Source organism: Phyllobates terribilis, unplaced genomic scaffold (genome assembly GCF_046119375.1).
Source record: "Phyllobates terribilis strain yellow unplaced genomic scaffold, ASM4611937v1 Scaffold_223__1_contigs__length_3252167, whole genome shotgun sequence".
Taxonomy (NCBI): Eukaryota; Metazoa; Chordata; class Amphibia; order Anura; family Dendrobatidae; genus Phyllobates; species Phyllobates terribilis.
The window spans coordinates 2509155-2526277 of NW_027362983.1; the positions used below are offsets into that span (position 1 = coordinate 2509155).

Below are 17123 nucleotides of genomic sequence, written 5' to 3' on the forward strand. Positions count from 1 at the left end.
ACCCCCTGCTGTTCCCACCCGCCTCAACACCGTTGGAAGGGAGGAGAACCAATTAAGGCGGGGGGTGGGGTGGAACGAGCAGCTGTCTACCCTTAGCAGGAGGGCTCCTGATTACATACCTCTCCTGCTGCTGCTGCTGCTGGCTGTCCAGCAGCAGACTGAAGGTGGCTGCTGCTGTGCACAGGTATATAAAGGCTCAGAGCCTATTATGACACGCGCAGCCAGCGTTCCATTGCCACATTCCATCTACTGCAGGCAGGATACCTGGCTGGCTGATTGTGGCTGAGAAGCTCACAGAGACCGCCATAAGCAACAGTTTAACAGAATGCCACAGACTAATCAACCAAACTTTTTGGGTTGGGTTCTCTTTTATAGTCTGCAGGCATTAAATGAAAGAAGTCAGTGTTCCAGCAGAAGGAGACAACGTTTCAGAAAAGGCATTGTAGCAAACCAAAAAAGAAATTTTAAGCGCAGCAGAGTAACCAGCGCACATACCTGTTAGCTAAGGTGAGTTTAAAAGGCTGCTGTTGATAACAAGGGCATTTGCTAAATAGATGGTGTGTGTGCAACAATATACTGAAAGGTCAATTATATTGTGCAGCTTATCTCACCACCTGTAGTTATTTAGGTGAAAGCTCCAAAATGCTTGCCTAATATGTCTGTTTATCCAAAAGGAAGTAAAAAGGGAGAGCTAGAAAGATAGCATTGCATCACATTACATGGCAATGCAATGCACAGTTGCTGAAGTTGAACCAAAATGAGCTTGTAATCTGGCTTCTGCAACTTTGAACATGAAAAATCCAATGAGGAGAAGAAAAGCAAAGCCAAAGAGTCCATCCCAAAATCCGACAAACAAGCAAAATGAACAAAAAACATTGAATTCAATTCTTTCTGATTTTAGAAACTGCATTAAAGAAGGGGTGCACCGGTCCTGGAGATACTGCAATACCAGGTCAATGCGTGGAGTGGACAGAGCAAGCTCTTTTTCCCTCTCCCTGTTCTAAAAATCCATTTAATATATGGTCCCCAGATAGGGGACGTATCAGATATTAAACTGATAAGAACAGATACTACACTTGATCTTAGCCAAAAGGCCGAGAAGCGATAACCAGAATTGGTTTCAAACTACGGAGCCACCCAAGGATCCTGAAAAGTCCATTTGTGGAGATGAGCTCCTGGACTCCCGTTAAGAAGACATGTTGTCAACCTCTAGATCCCTTACATGCCTGCACTTTTCGGCTTGCTGCTGCTGCAATCCACGCGTTTTAGATCTGCATAACTCCACCTCTTTAAACACAGCACCTTCACCCCCTGCTGTTCCCACCCGCCTCAACACCGTTGGAAGGGAGGAGAACCAATTAAGGCGGGGGGTGGGGTGGAACGAGCAGCTGTCTACCCTTAGCAGGAGGGCTCCTGATTACATACCTCTCCTGCTGCTGCTGCTGGCTGTCCAGCAGCAGACTGAAGGTGGCTGCTGCTGTGCACAGGTATATAAAGGCTCAGAGCCTATTATGACACGCGCAGCCAGCGTTCCATTGCCACATTCCATCTACTGCAGGCAGGATACCTGGCTGGCTGAATGTCGCTGAGAAGCTCACAGAGACCGCCATAAGCAACAGTTTAACAGAATGCCACAGACTAATCAACCAAACTTTTTGGGTTGGGTTCTCTTTTATAGTCTGCAGGCATTAAATGAAAGAAGTCAGTGTTCCAGCAGAAGGAGACAACGTTTCAGAAAAGGCATTGTAGCAAACCAAAAAAGAAATTTTAAGCGCAGCAGAGTAACCAGCGCACATACCTGTTAGCTAAGGTGAGTTTAAAAGGCTGCTGTTGATAACAAGGGCATTTGCTAAATAGATGGTGTGTGTGCAACAATATACTGAAAGGTCAATTATATTGTGCAGCTTATCTCACCACCTGTAGTTATTTAGGTGAAAGCTCCAAAATGCTTGCCTAATATGTCTGTTTATCCAAAAGGAAGTAAAAAGGGAGAGCTAGAAAGATAGCATTGCATCACATTACATGGCAATGCAATGCACAGTTGCTGAAGTTGAACCAAAATGAGCTTGTAATCTGGCTTCTGCAACTTTGAACATGAAAAATCCAATGAGGAGAAGAAAAGCAAAGCCAAAGAGTCCATCCCAAAATCCGACAAACAAGCAAAATGAACAAAAAACATTGAATTCAATTCTTTCTGATTTTAGAAACTGCATTAAAGAAGGGGTGCACCGGTCCTGGAGATACTGCAATACCAGGTCAATGCGTGGAGTGGACAGAGCAAGCTCTTTTTCCCTCTCCCTGTTCTAAAAATCCATTTAATATATGGTCCCCAGATAGGGGACGTATCAGATATTAAACTGATAAGAACAGATACTACACTTGATCTTAGCCAAAAGGCCGAGAAGCGATAACCAGAATTGGTTTCAAACTACGGAGCCACCCAAGGATCCTGAAAAGTCCATTTGTGGAGATGAGCTCCTGGACTCCCGTTAAGAAGACATGTTGTCAACCTCTAGATCCCTTACATGCCTGCACTTTTCGGCTTGCTGCTGCTGCAATCCACGCGTTTTAGATCTGCATAACTCCACCTCTTTAAACACAGCACCTTCACCCCCTGCTGTTCCCACCCGCCTCAACACCGTTGGAAGGGAGGAGAACCAATTAAGGCGGGGGGTGGGGTGGAACGAGCAGCTGTCTACCCTTAGCAGGAGGGCTCCTGATTACATACCTCTCCTGCTGCTGCTGCTGGCTGTCCAGCAGCAGACTGAAGGTGGCTGCTGCTGTGCACAGGTATATAAAGGCTCAGAGCCTATTATGACACGCGCAGCCAGCGTTCCATTGCCACATTCCATCTACTGCAGGCAGGATACCTGGCTGGCTGAATGTCGCTGAGAAGCTCACAGAGACCGCCATAAGCAACAGTTTAACAGAATGCCACAGACTAATCAACCAAACTTTTTGGGTTGGGTTCTCTTTTATAGTCTGCAGGCATTAAATGAAAGAAGTCAGTGTTCCAGCAGAAGGAGACAACGTTTCAGAAAAGGCATTGTAGCAAACCAAAAAAGAAATTTTAAGCGCAGCAGAGTAACCAGCGCACATACCTGTTAGCTCAGGTGAGTTTAAAAGGCTGCTGTTGATAACAAGGGCATTTGCTAAATAGATGGTGTGTGTGCAACAATATACTGAAAGGTCAATTATATTGTGCAGCTTATCTCACCACCTGTAGTTATTTAGGTGAAAGCTCCAAAATGCTTGCCTAATATGTCTGTTTATCCAAAAGGAAGTAAAAAGGGAGAGCTAGAAAGATAGCATTGCATCACATTACATGGCAATGCAATGCACAGTTGCTGAAGTTGAACCAAAATGAGCTTGTAATCTGGCTTCTGCAACTTTGAACATGAAAAATCCAATGAGGAGAAGAAAAGCAAAGCCAAAGAGTCCATCCCAAAATCCGACAAACAAGCAAAATGAACAAAAAACATTGAATTCAATTCTTTCTGATTTTAGAAACTGCATTAAAGAAGGGGTGCACCGGTCCTGGAGATACTGCAATACCAGGTCAATGCGTGGAGTGGACAGAGCAAGCTCTTTTTCCATCTCCCTGTTCTAAAAATCCATTTAATATATGGTCCCCAGATAGGGGACGTATCAGATATTAAACTGATAAGAACAGATACTACACTTGATCTTAGCCAAAAGGCCGAGAAGCGATAACCAGAATTGGTTTCAAACTACGGAGCCACCCAAGGATCCTGAAAAGTCCATTTGTGGAGATGAGCTCCTGGACTCCCGTTAAGAAGACATGTTGTCATCCTCTAGATCCCTTACATGCCTGCACTTTTCGGCTTGCTGCTGCTGCAATCCACGCGTTTTAGATCTGCATAACTCCACCTCTTTAAACACAGCACCTTCACCCCCTGCTGTTCCCACCCGCCTCAACACCGTTGGAAGGGAGGAGAACCAATTAAGGCGGGGGGTGGGGTGGAACGAGCAGCTGTCTACCCTTAGCAGGAGGGCTCCTGATTACATACCTCTCCTGCTGCTGCTGCTGCTGGCTGTCCAGCAGCAGACTGAAGGTGGCTGCTGCTGTGCACAGGTATATAAAGGCTCAGAGCCTATTATGACACGCGCAGCCAGCGTTCCATTGCCACATTCCATCTACTGCAGGCAGGATACCTGACTGGCTGAATGTCGCTGAGAAGCTCACAGAGACCGCCATAAGCAACAGTTTAACAGAATGCCACAGACTAATCAACCAAACTTTTTGGGTTGGGTTCTCTTTTATAGTCTGCAGGCATTAAATGAAAGAAGTCAGTGTTCCAGCAGAAGGAGACAACGTTTCAGAAAAGGCATTGTAGCAAACCAAAAAAGAAATTTTAAGCGCAGCAGAGTAACCAGCGCACATACCTGTTAGCTCAGGTGAGTTTAAAAGGCTGCTGTTGATAACAAGGGCATTTGCTAAATAGATGGTGTGTGTGCAACAATATACTGAAAGGTCAATTATATTGTGCAGCTTATCTCACCACCTGTAGTTATTTAGGTGAAAGCTCCAAAATGCTTGCCTAATATGTCTGTTTATCCAAAAGGAAGTAAAAAGGGAGAGCTAGAAAGATAGCATTGCATCACATTACATGGCAATGCAATGCACAGTTGCTGAAGTTGAACCAAAATGAGCTTGTAATCTGGCTTCTGCAACTTTGAACATGAAAAATCCAATGAGGAGAAGAAAAGCAAAGCCAAAGAGTCCATCCCAAAATCCGACAAACAAGCAAAATGAACAAAAAACATTGAATTCAATTCTTTCTGATTTTAGAAACTGCATTAAAGAAGGGGTGCACCGGTCCTGGAGATACTGCAATACCAGGTCAATGCGTGGAGTGGACAGAGCAAGCTCTTTTTCCATCTCCCTGTTCTAAAAATCCATTTAATATATGGTCCCCAGATAGGGGACGTATCAGATATTAAACTGATAAGAACAGATACTACACTTGATCTTAGCCAAAAGGCCGAGAAGCGATAACCAGAATTGGTTTCAAACTACGGAGCCACCCAAGGATCCTGAAAAGTCCATTTGTGGAGATGAGCTCCTGGACTCCCGTTAAGAAGACATGTTGTCAACCTCTAGATCCCTTACATGCCTGCACTTTTCGGCTTGCTGCTGCTGCAATCCACGCGTTTTAGATCTGCATAACTCCACCTCTTTAAACACAGCACCTTCACCCCCTGCTGTTCCCACCCGCCTCAACACCGTTGGAAGGGAGGAGAACCAATTAAGGCGGGGGGTGGGGTGGAACGAGCAGCTGTCTACCCTTAGCAGGAGGGCTCCTGATTACATACCTCTCCTGCTGCTGCTGCTGCTGGCTGTCCAGCAGCAGACTGAAGGTGGCTGCTGCTGTGCACAGGTATATAAAGGCTCAGAGCCTATTATGACACGCACAGCCAGCGTTCCATTGCCACATTCCATCTACTGCAGGCAGGATACCTGGCTGGCTGAATGTCGCTGAGAAGCTCACAGAGACCGCCATAAGCAACAGTTTAACAGAATGCCACAGACTAATCAACCAAACTTTTTGGGTTGGGTTCTCTTTTATAGTCTGCAAGCATTAAATGAAAGAAGTCAGTGTTCCAGCAGAAGGAGACAACGTTTCAGAAAAGGCATTGTAGCAAACCAAAAAAGAAATTTTAAGCGCAGCAGAGTAACCAGCGCACATACCTGTTAGCTCAGGTGAGTTTAAAAGGCTGCTGTTGATAACAAGGGCATTTGCTAAATAGATGGTGTGTGTGCAACAATATACTGAAAGGTCAATTATATTGTGCAGCTTATCTCACCACCTGTAGTTATTTAGGTGAAAGCTCCAAAATGCTTGCCTAATATGTCTGTTTATCCAAAAGGAAGTAAAAAGGGAGAGCTAGAAAGATAGCATTGCATCACATTACATGGCAATGCAATGCACAGTTGCTGAAGTTGAACCAAAATGAGCTTGTAATCTGGCTTCTGCAACTTTGAACATGAAAAATCCAATGAGGAGAAGAAAAGCAAAGCCAAAGAGTCCATCCCAAAATCCGACAAACAAGCAAAATGAACAAAAAACATTGAATTCAATTCTTTCTGATTTTAGAAACTGCATTAAAGAAGGGGTGCACCGGTCCTGGAGATACTGCAATACCAGGTCAATGCGTGGAGTGGACAGAGCAAGCTCTTTTTCCATCTCCCTGTTCTAAAAATCCATTTAATATATGGTCCCCAGATAGGGGACGTATCAGATATTAAACTGATAAGAACAGATTTTTGATTGAAGCTGCATCCAAGGCACTGAAAAATGTGACCGAAGTCACACCAAAACAGCGCACGAGGCGAGGATTCATGTGGACCCTTCCCGGAGGAGAGGGTCCCCAATAAACCATCCCCATCCCTCCGAGCCAGAAGGCCACAGCGAGGGTCAGGGATCTCCGATGCTCTCCCTAGCCGAAGCCGGAGAAGAGCCGTTTTCGTGCTCCCAGCTTCCATCTAGGCTGCCACCCTAGTGGAGCTGGAGCCTGTGTTGGTTTCTCAGCCCAAAGCTGACCGGACCTCCGACCGGGTTTATAAAAATTCCCCTTCCTAGCCCGGAGGCCAGGAATAGGGGGGGTTGCTCAGAAAGTATGATTGGCAAAGGTGCGGCGTGCTACGAAGCCAAGTCTTTCTGGGGTTCCCAGTCCCAGTAAGCTTGGACTCCCACCAGGGCGCCTACTCCTGGGGCACATTGCTCCAAAGCCCTCACACTTACCCAGCCTAGTGACTTCGATCCTGGATGGCCATGTTTTCCATCAGATAACTCTATGAGCCACCTGGCGTACTAACAAGTGCACCAAACCAGTGTGTAATATGCATCAATTTACTAGGGCAGCCCAAGGACAAAACTGCCTTTTCAAAAGATACTACACTTGATCTTAGCCAAAAGGCCGAGAAGCGATAACCAGAATTGGTTTCAAACTACGGAGCCACCCAAGGATCCTGAAAAGTCCATTTGTGGAGATGAGCTCCTGGACTCCCGTTAAGAAGACATGTTGTCAACCTCTAGATCCCTTACATGCCTGCACTTTTCGGCTTGCTGCTGCTGCAATCCACGCGTTTTAGATCTGCATAACTCCACCTCTTTAAACACAGCACCTTCACCCCCTGCTGTTCCCACCCGCCTCAACACCGTTGGAAGGGAGGAGAACCAATTAAGGCGGGGGGTGGGGTGGAACGAGCAGCTGTCTACCCTTAGCAGGAGGGCTCCTGATTACATACCTCTCCTGCTGCTGCTGCTGCTGGCTGTCCAGCAGCAGACTGAAGGTGGCTGCTGCTGTGCACAGGTATATAAAGGCTCAGAGCCTATTATGACACGCGCAGCCAGCGTTCCATTGCCACATTCCATCTACTGCAGGCAGGATACCTGGCTGGCTGAATGTCGCTGAGAAGCTCACAGAGACCGCCATAAGCAACAGTTTAACAGAATGCCACAGACTAATCAACCAAACTTTTTGGGTTGGGTTCTCTTTTATAGTCTGCAGGCATTGAATGAAAGAAGTCAGTGTTCCAGCAGAAGGAGACAACGTTTCAGAAAAGGCATTGTAGCAAACCAAAAAAGAAATTTTAAGCGCAGCAGAGTAACCAGCGCACATACCTGTTAGCTCAGGTGAGTTTAAAAGGCTGCTGTTGATAACAAGGGCATTTGCTAAATAGATGGTGTGTGTGCAACAATATACTGAAAGGTCAATTATATTGTGCAGCTTATCTCACCACCTGTAGTTATTTAGGTGAAAGCTCCAAAATGCTTGCCTAATATGTCTGTTTATCCAAAAGGAAGTAAAAAGGGAGAGCTAGAAAGATAGCATTGCATCACATTACATGGCAATGCAATGCACAGTTGCTGAAGTTGAACCAAAATGAGCTTGTAATCTGGCTTCTGCAACTTTGAACATGAAAAATCCAATGAGGAGAAGAAAAGCAAAGCCAAAGAGTCCATCCCAAAATCCGACAAACAAGCAAAATGAACAAAAAACATTGAATTCAATTCTTTCTGATTTTAGAAACTGCATTAAAGAAGGGGTGCACCGGTCCTGGAGATACTGCAATACCAGGTCAATGCGTGGAGTGGACAGAGCAAGCTCTTTTTCCATCTCCCTGTTCTAAAAATCCATTTAATATATGGTCCCCAGATAGGGGACGTATCAGATATTAAACTGATAAGAACAGATACTACACTTGATCTTAGCCAAAAGGCCGAGAAGCGATAACCAGAATTGGTTTCAAACTACGGAGCCACCCAAGGATCCTGAAAAGTCCATTTGTGGAGATGAGCTCCTGGACTCCCGTTAAGAAGACATGTTGTCAACCTCTAGATCCCTTACATGCCTGCACTTTTCGGCTTGCTGCTGCTGCAATCCACGCGTTTTAGATCTGCATAACTCCACCTCTTTAAACACAGCACCTTCACCCCCTGCTGTTCCCACCCGCCTCAACACCGTTGGAAGGGAGGAGAACCAATTAAGGCGGGGGGTGGGGTGGAACGAGCAGCTGTCTACCCTTAGCAGGAGGGCTCCTGATTACATACCTCTCCTGCTGCTGCTGCTGCTGGCTGTCCAGCAGCAGACTGAAGGTGGCTGCTGCTGTGCACAGGTATATAAAGGCTCAGAGCCTATTATGACACGCGCAGCCAGCGTTCCATTGCCACATTCCATCTACTGCAGGCAGGATACCTGGCTGGCTGAATGTCGCTGAGAAGCTCACAGAGACCGCCATAAGCAACAGTTTAACAGAATGCCACAGACTAATCAACCAAACTTTTTGGGTTGGGTTCTCTTTTATAGTCTGCAGGCATTAAATGAAAGAAGTCAGTGTTCCAGCAGAAGGAGACAACGTTTCAGAAAAGGCATTGTAGCAAACCAAAAAAGAAATTTTAAGCGCAGCAGAGTAACCAGCGCACATACCTGTTAGCTCAGGTGAGTTTAAAAGGCTGCTGTTGATAACAAGGGCATTTGCTAAATAGATGGTGTGTGTGCAACAATATACTGAAAGGTCAATTATATTGTGCAGCTTATCTCACCACCTGTAGTTATTTAGGTGAAAGCTCCAAAATGCTTGCCTAATATGTCTGTTTATCCAAAAGGAAGTAAAAAGGGAGAGCTAGAAAGATAGCATTGCATCACATTACATGGCAATGCAATGCACAGTTGCTGAAGTTGAACCAAAATGAGCTTGTAATCTGGCTTCTGCAACTTTGAACATGAAAAATCCAATGAGGAGAAGAAAAGCAAAGCCAAAGAGTCCATCCCAAAATCCGACAAACAAGCAAAATGAACAAAAAACATTGAATTCAATTCTTTCTGATTTTAGAAACTGCATTAAAGAAGGGGTGCACTGGTCCTGGAGATACTGCAATACCAGGTCAATGCGTGGAGTGGACAGAGCAAGCTCTTTTTCCATCTCCCTGTTCTAAAAATCCATTTAATATATGGTCCCCAGATAGGGGACGTATCAGATATTAAACTGATAAGAACAGATACTACACTTGATCTTAGCCAAAAGGCCGAGAAGCGATAACCAGAATTGGTTTCAAACTACGGAGCCACCCAAGGATCCTGAAAAGTCCATTTGTGGAGATGAGCTCCTGGACTCCCGTTAAGAAGACATGTTGTCAACCTCTAGATCCCTTACATGCCTGCACTTTTCGGCTTGCTGCTGCTGCAATCCACGCGTTTTAGATCTGCATAACTCCACCTCTTTAAACACAGCACCTTCACCCCCTGCTGTTCCCACCCGCCTCAACACCGTTGGAAGGGAGGAGAACCAATTAAGGCGGGGGGTGGGGTGGAACGAGCAGCTGTCTACCCTTAGCAGGAGGGCTCCTGATTACATACCTCTCCTGCTGCTGCTGCTGCTGGCTGTCCAGCAGCAGACTGAAGGTGGCTGCTGCTGTGCACAGGTATATAAAGGCTCAGAGCCTATTATGACACGCGCAGCCAGCGTTCCATTGCCACATTCCATCTACTGCAGGCAGGATACCTGGCTGGCTGAATGTCGCTGAGAAGCTCACAGAGACCGCCATAAGCAACAGTTTAACAGAATGCCACAGACTAATCAACCAAACTTTTTGGGTTGGGTTCTCTTTTATAGTCTGCAGGCATTAAATGAAAGAAGTCAGTGTTCCAGCAGAAGGAGACAACGTTTCAGAAAAGGCATTGTAGCAAACCAAAAAAGAAATTTTAAGCGCAGCAGAGTAACCAGCGCACATACCTGTTAGCTCGGGTGAGTTTAAAAGGCTGCTGTTGATAACAAGGGCATTTGCTAAATAGATGGTGTGTGTGCAACAATATACTGAAAGGTCAATTATATTGTGCAGCTTATCTCACCACCTGTAGTTATTTAGGTGAAAGCTCCAAAATGCTTGCCTAATATGTCTGTTTATCCAAAAGGAAGTAAAAAGGGAGAGCTAGAAAGATAGCATTGCATCACATTACATGGCAATGCAATGCACAGTTGCTGAAGTTGAACCAAAATGAGCTTGTAATCTGGCTTCTGCAACTTTGAACATGAAAAATCCAATGAGGAGAAGAAAAGCAAAGCCAAAGAGTCCATCCCAAAATCCGACAAACAAGCAAAATGAACAAAAAACATTGAATTCAATTCTTTCTGATTTTAGAAACTGCATTAAAGAAGGGGTGCACCGGTCCTGGAGATACTGCAATACCAGGTCAATGCGTGGAGTGGACAGAGCAAGCTCTTTTTCCATCTCCCTGTTCTAAAAATCCATTTAATATATGGTCCCCAGATAGGGGACGTATCAGATATTAAACTGATAAGAACAGATACTACACTTGATCTTAGCCAAAAGGCCGAGAAGCGATAACCAGAATTGGTTTCAAACTACGGAGCCACCCAAGGATCCTGAAAAGTCCATTTGTGGAGATGAGCTCCTGGACTCCCGTTAAGAAGACATGTTGTCAACCTCTAGATCCCTTACATGCCTGCACTTTTCGGCTTGCTGCTGCTGCAATCCACGCGTTTTAGATCTGCATAACTCCACCTCTTTAAACACAGCACCTTCACCCCCTGCTGTTCCCACCCGCCTCAACACCGTTGGAAGGGAGGAGAACCAATTAAGGCGGGGGGTGGGGTGGAACGAGCAGCTGTCTACCCTTAGCAGGAGGGCTCCTGATTACATACCTCTCCTGCTGCTGCTGCTGCTGGCTGTCCAGCAGCAGACTGAAGGTGGCTGCTGCTGTGCACAGGTATATAAAGGCTCAGAGCCTATTATGACACGCGCAGCCAGCGTTCCATTGCCACATTCCATCTACTGCAGGCAGGATACCTGGCTGGCTGAATGTCGCTGAGAAGCTCACAGAGACCGCCATAAGCAACAGTTTAACAGAATGCCACAGACTAATCAACCAAACTTTTTGGGTTGGGTTCTCTTTTATAGTCTGCAGGCATTAAATGAAAGAAGTCAGTGTTCCAGCAGAAGGAGACAACGTTTCAGAAAAGGCATTGTAGCAAACCAAAAAAGAAATTTTAAGCGCAGCAGAGTAACCAGCGCACATACCTGTTAGCTCGGGTGAGTTTAAAAGGCTGCTGTTGATAACAAGGGCATTTGCTAAATAGATGGTGTGTGTGCAACAATATACTGAAAGGTCAATTATATTGTGCAGCTTATCTCACCACCTGTAGTTATTTAGGTGAAAGCTCCAAAATGCTTGCCTAATATGTCTGTTTATCCAAAAGGAAGTAAAAAGGGAGAGCTAGAAAGATAGCATTGCATCACATTACATGGCAATGCAATGCACAGTTGCTGAAGTTGAACCAAAATGAGCTTGTAATCTGGCTTCTGCAACTTTGAACATGAAAAATCCAATGAGGAGAAGAAAAGCAAAGCCAAAGAGTCCATCCCAAAATCCGACAAACAAGCAAAATGAACAAAAAACATTGAATTCAATTCTTTCTGATTTTAGAAACTGCATTACAGAAGGGGTGCACCGGTCCTGGAGATACTGCAATACCAGGTCAATGCGTGGAGTGGACAGAGCAAGCTCTTTTTCCATCTCCCTGTTCTAAAAATCCATTTAATATATGGTCCCCAGATAGGGGACGTATCAGATATTAAACTGATAAGAACAGATACTACACTTGATCTTAGCCAAAAGGCCGAGAAGCGATAACCAGAATTGGTTTCAAACTACGGAGCCACCCAAGGATCCTGAAAAGTCCATTTGTGGAGATGAGCTCCTGGACTCCCGTTAAGAAGACATGTTGTCAACCTCTAGATCCCTTACATGCCTGCACTTTTCGGCTTGCTGCTGCTGCAATCCACGCGTTTTAGATCTGCATAACTCCACCTCTTTAAACACAGCACCTTCACCCCCTGCTGTTCCCACCCGCCTCAACACCGTTGGAAGGGAGGAGAACCAATTAAGGCGGGGGGTGGGGTGGAACGAGCAGCTGTCTACCCTTAGCAGGAGGGCTCCTGATTACATACCTCTCCTGCTGCTGCTGCTGCTGGCTGTCCAGCAGCAGACTGAAGGTGGCTGCTGCTGTGCACAGGTATATAAAGGCTCAGAGCCTATTATGACACGCGCAGCCAGCGTTCCATTGCCACATTCCATCTACTGCAGGCAGGATACCTGGCTGGCTGAATGTCGCTGAGAAGCTCACAGAGACCGCCATAAGCAACAGTTTAACAGAATGCCACAGACTAATCAACCAAACTTTTTGGGTTGGGTTCTCTTTTATAGTCTGCAGGCATTAAATGAAAGAAGTCAGTGTTCCAGCAGAAGGAGACAACGTTTCAGAAAAGGCATTGTAGCAAACCAAAAAAGAAATTTTAAGCGCAGCAGAGTAACCAGCGCACATACCTGTTAGCTCAGGTGAGTTTAAAAGGCTGCTGTTGATAACAAGGGCATTTGCTAAATAGATGGTGTGTGTGCAACAATATACTGAAAGGTCAATTATATTGTGCAGCTTATCTCACCACCTGTAGTTATTTAGGTGAAAGCTCCAAAATGCTTGCCTAATATGTCTGTTTATCCAAAAGGAAGTAAAAAGGGAGAGCTAGAAAGATAGCATTGCATCACATTACATGGCAATGCAATGCACAGTTGCTGAAGTTGAACCAAAATGAGCTTGTAATCTGGCTTCTGCAACTTTGAACATGAAAAATCCAATGAGGAGAAGAAAAGCAAAGCCAAAGAGTCCATCCCAAAATCCGACAAACAAGCAAAATGAACAAAAAACATTGAATTCAATTCTTTCTGATTTTAGAAACTGCATTAAAGAAGGGGTGCACCGGTCCTGGAGATACTGCAATACCAGGTCAATGCGTGGAGTGGACAGAGCAAGCTCTTTTTCCATCTCCCTGTTCTAAAAATCCATTTAATATATGGTCCCCAGATAGGGGACGTATCAGATATTAAACTGATAAGAACAGATACTACACTTGATCTTAGCCAAAAGGCCGAGAAGCGATAACCAGAATTGGTTTCAAACTACGGAGCCACCCAAGGATCCTGAAAAGTCCATTTGTGGAGATGAGCTCCTGGACTCCCGTTAAGAAGACATGTTGTCAACCTCTAGATCCCTTACATGCCTGCACTTTTCGGCTTGCTGCTGCTGCAATCCACGCGTTTTAGATCTGCATAACTCCACCTCTTTAAACACAGCACCTTCACCCCCTGCTGTTCCCACCCGCCTCAACACCGTTGGAAGGGAGGAGAACCAATTAAGGCGGGGGGTGGGGTGGAACGAGCAGCTGTCTACCCTTAGCAGGAGGGCTCCTGATTACATACCTCTCCTGCTGCTGCTGCTGCTGGCTGTCCAGCAGCAGACTGAAGGTGGCTGCTGCTGTGCACAGGTATATAAAGGCTCAGAGCCTATTATGACACGCGCAGCCAGCGTTCCATTGCCACATTCCATCTACTGCAGGCAGGATACCTGGCTGGCTGAATGTCGCTGAGAAGCTCACAGAGACCGCCATAAGCAACAGTTTAACAGAATGCCACAGACTAATCAACCAAACTTTTTGGGTTGGGTTCTCTTTTATAGTCTGCAGGCATTAAATGAAAGAAGTCAGTGTTCCAGCAGAAGGAGACAACGTTTCAGAAAAGGCATTGTAGTAAACCAAAAAAGAAATTTTAAGCGCAGCAGAGTAACCAGCGCACATACCTGTTAGCTCAGGTGAGTTTAAAAGGCTGCTGTTGATAACAAGGGCATTTGCTAAATAGATGGTGTGTGTGCAACAATATACTGAAAGGTCAATTATATTGTGCAGCTTATCTCACCACCTGTAGTTATTTAGGTGAAAGCTCCAAAATGCTTGCCTAATATGTCTGTTTATCCAAAAGGAAGTAAAAAGGGAGAGCTAGAAAGATAGCATTGCATCACATTACATGGCAATGCAATGCACAGTTGCTGAAGTTGAACCAAAATGAGCTTGTAATCTGGCTTCTGCAACTTTGAACATGAAAAATCCAATGAGGAGAAGAAAAGCAAAGCCAAAGAGTCCATCCCAAAATCCGACAAACAAGCAAAATGAACAAAAAACATTGAATTCAATTCTTTCTGATTTTAGAAACTGCATTAAAGAAGGGGTGCACCGGTCCTGGAGATACTGCAATACCAGGTCAATGCGTGGAGTGGACAGAGCAAGCTCTTTTTCCATCTCCCTGTTCTAAAAATCCATTTAATATATGGTCCCCAGATAGGGGACGTATCAGATATTAAACTGATAAGAACAGATACTACACTTGATCTTAGCCAAAAGGCCGAGAAGCGATAACCAGAATTGGTTTCAAACTACGGAGCCACCCAAGGATCCTGAAAAGTCCATTTGTGGAGATGAGCTCCTGGACTCCCGTTAAGAAGACATGTTGTCAACCTCTAGATCCCTTACATGCCTGCACTTTTCGGCTTGCTGCTGCTGCAATCCACGCGTTTTAGATCTGCATAACTCCACCTCTTTAAACACAGCACCTTCACCCCCTGCTGTTCCCACCCGCCTCAACACCGTTGGAAGGGAGGAGAACCAATTAAGGCGGGGGGTGGGGTGGAACGAGCAGCTGTCTACCCTTAGCAGGAGGGCTCCTGATTACATACCTCTCCTGCTGCTGCTGCTGCTGGCTGTCCAGCAGCAGACTGAAGGTGGCTGCTGCTGTGCACAGGTATATAAAGGCTCAGAGCCTATTATGACACGCGCAGCCAGCGTTCCATTGCCACATTCCATCTACTGCAGGCAGGATACCTGGCTGGCTGAATGTCGCTGAGAAGCTCACAGAGACCGCCATAAGCAACAGTTTAACAGAATGCCACAGACTAATCAACCAAACTTTTTGGGTTGGGTTCTCTTTTATAGTCTGCAGGCATTAAATGAAAGAAGTCAGTGTTCCAGCAGAAGGAGACAACGTTTCAGAAAAGGCATTGTAGCAAACCAAAAAAGAAATTTTAAGCGCAGCAGAGTAACCAGCGCACATACCTGTTAGCTCAGGTGAGTTTAAAAGGCTGCTGTTGATAACAAGGGCATTTGCTAAATAGATGGTGTGTGTGCAACAATATACTGAAAGGTCAATTATATTGTGCAGCTTATCTCACCACCTGTAGTTATTTAGGTGAAAGCTCCAAAATGCTTGCCTAATATGTCTGTTTATCCAAAAGGAAGTAAAAAGGGAGAGCTAGAAAGATAGCATTGCATCACATTACATGGCAATGCAATGCACAGTTGCTGAAGTTGAACCAAAATGAGCTTGTAATCTGGCTTCTGCAACTTTGAACATGAAAAATCCAATGAGGAGAAGAAAAGCAAAGCCAAAGAGTCCATCCCAAAATCCGACAAACAAGCAAAATGAACAAAAAACATTGAATTCAATTCTTTCTGATTTTAGAAACTGCATTAAAGAAGGGGTGCACCGGTCCTGGAGATACTGCAATACCAGGTCAATGCGTGGAGTGGACAGAGCAAGCTCTTTTTCCATCTCCCTGTTCTAAAAATCCATTTAATATATGGTCCCCAGATAGGGGACGTATCAGATATTAAACTGATAAGAACAGATACTACACTTGATCTTAGCCAAAAGGCCGAGAAGCGATAACCAGAATTGGTTTCAAACTACGGAGCCACCCAAGGATCCTGAAAAGTCCATTTGTGGAGATGAGCTCCTGGACTCCCGTTAAGAAGACATGTTGTCAACCTCTAGATCCCTTACATGCCTGCACTTTTCGGCTTGCTGCTGCTGCAATCCACGCGTTTTAGATCTGCATAACTCCACCTCTTTAAACACAGCACCTTCACCCCCTGCTGTTCCCACCCGCCTCAACACCGTTGGAAGGGAGGAGAACCAATTAAGGCGGGGGGTGGGGTGGAACGAGCAGCTGTCTACCCTTAGCAGGAGGGCTCCTGATTACATACCTCTCCTGCTGCTGCTGCTGCTGGCTGTCCAGCAGCAGACTGAAGGTGGCTGCTGCTGTGCACAGGTATATAAAGGCTCAGAGCCTATTATGACACGCGCAGCCAGCGTTCCATTGCCACATTCCATCTACTGCAGGCAGGATACCTGGCTGGCTGAATGTCGCTGAGAAGCTCACAGAGACCGCCATAAGCAACAGTTTAACAGAATGCCACAGACTAATCAACCAAACTTTTTGGGTTGGGTTCTCTTTTATAGTCTGCAGGCATTAAATGAAAGAAGTCAGTGTTCCAGCAGAAGGAGACAACGTTTCAGAAAAGGCATTGTAGCAAACCAAAAAAGAAATTTTAAGCGCAGCAGAGTAACCAGCGCACATACCTGTTAGCTCAGGTGAGTTTAAAAGGCTGCTGTTGATAACAAGGGCATTTGCTAAATAGATGGTGTGTGTGCAACAATATACTGAAAGGTCAATTATATTGTGCAGCTTATCTCACCACCTGTAGTTATTTAGGTGAAAGCTCCAAAATGCTTGCCTAATATGTCTGTTTATCCAAAAGGAAGTAAAAAGGGAGAGCTAGAAAGATAGCATTGCATCACATTACATGGCAATGCAATGCACAGTTGCTGAAGTTGAACCAAAATGAGCTTGTAATCTGGCTTCTGCAACTTTGAACATGAAAAATCCAATGAGGAGAAGAAAAGCAAAGCCA

At 45.3% G+C, this 17123-nt stretch overlaps 11 non-coding genes and 2 pseudogenes across 11 annotated transcripts; all 13 read right to left on the minus strand.

The window, feature by feature from the left end:
- Positions 1-915: 915 nt before the first annotated feature.
- On the minus strand, positions 916-1106 carry LOC141214467 (U2 spliceosomal RNA). Its single transcript, XR_012283687.1, has one exon. It is a non-coding gene; the product is annotated as a U2 spliceosomal RNA (small nuclear RNA).
- Positions 1107-2218: 1112 nt separating this feature from the next.
- LOC141214599 (U2 spliceosomal RNA) lies at positions 2219-2409 on the minus strand. The gene has a single exon (XR_012283801.1). It is a non-coding gene; the product is annotated as a U2 spliceosomal RNA (small nuclear RNA).
- Positions 2410-3521: 1112 nt separating this feature from the next.
- LOC141214483 (U2 spliceosomal RNA) lies at positions 3522-3712 on the minus strand. The gene has a single exon (XR_012283689.1). It is a non-coding gene; the product is annotated as a U2 spliceosomal RNA (small nuclear RNA).
- Positions 3713-4827: 1115 nt separating this feature from the next.
- LOC141214484 (U2 spliceosomal RNA) lies at positions 4828-5018 on the minus strand. Its single transcript, XR_012283690.1, has one exon. It is a non-coding gene; the product is annotated as a U2 spliceosomal RNA (small nuclear RNA).
- Positions 5019-6133: 1115 nt separating this feature from the next.
- On the minus strand, positions 6134-6314 carry LOC141214908 (U2 spliceosomal RNA; annotated as a pseudogene).
- A 524-nt stretch (positions 6315-6838) lies between these two features.
- LOC141214999 (U2 spliceosomal RNA) lies at positions 6839-6954 on the minus strand (annotated as a pseudogene).
- A 1115-nt stretch (positions 6955-8069) lies between these two features.
- LOC141214485 (U2 spliceosomal RNA) lies at positions 8070-8260 on the minus strand. The gene has a single exon (XR_012283691.1). It is a non-coding gene; the product is annotated as a U2 spliceosomal RNA (small nuclear RNA).
- A 1115-nt stretch (positions 8261-9375) lies between these two features.
- Positions 9376-9566, minus strand: LOC141214717 (U2 spliceosomal RNA). Its single transcript, XR_012283913.1, has one exon. It is a non-coding gene; the product is annotated as a U2 spliceosomal RNA (small nuclear RNA).
- Positions 9567-10681: 1115 nt separating this feature from the next.
- LOC141214486 (U2 spliceosomal RNA) lies at positions 10682-10872 on the minus strand. The gene has a single exon (XR_012283692.1). It is a non-coding gene; the product is annotated as a U2 spliceosomal RNA (small nuclear RNA).
- Positions 10873-11987: 1115 nt separating this feature from the next.
- On the minus strand, positions 11988-12178 carry LOC141214488 (U2 spliceosomal RNA). The gene has a single exon (XR_012283694.1). It is a non-coding gene; the product is annotated as a U2 spliceosomal RNA (small nuclear RNA).
- Positions 12179-13293: 1115 nt separating this feature from the next.
- Positions 13294-13484, minus strand: LOC141214489 (U2 spliceosomal RNA). Its single transcript, XR_012283695.1, has one exon. It is a non-coding gene; the product is annotated as a U2 spliceosomal RNA (small nuclear RNA).
- Positions 13485-14599: 1115 nt separating this feature from the next.
- On the minus strand, positions 14600-14790 carry LOC141214490 (U2 spliceosomal RNA). The gene has a single exon (XR_012283696.1). It is a non-coding gene; the product is annotated as a U2 spliceosomal RNA (small nuclear RNA).
- A 1115-nt stretch (positions 14791-15905) lies between these two features.
- LOC141214491 (U2 spliceosomal RNA) lies at positions 15906-16096 on the minus strand. Its single transcript, XR_012283697.1, has one exon. It is a non-coding gene; the product is annotated as a U2 spliceosomal RNA (small nuclear RNA).
- Between the last annotated feature and the right edge of the window lie 1027 nt (positions 16097-17123).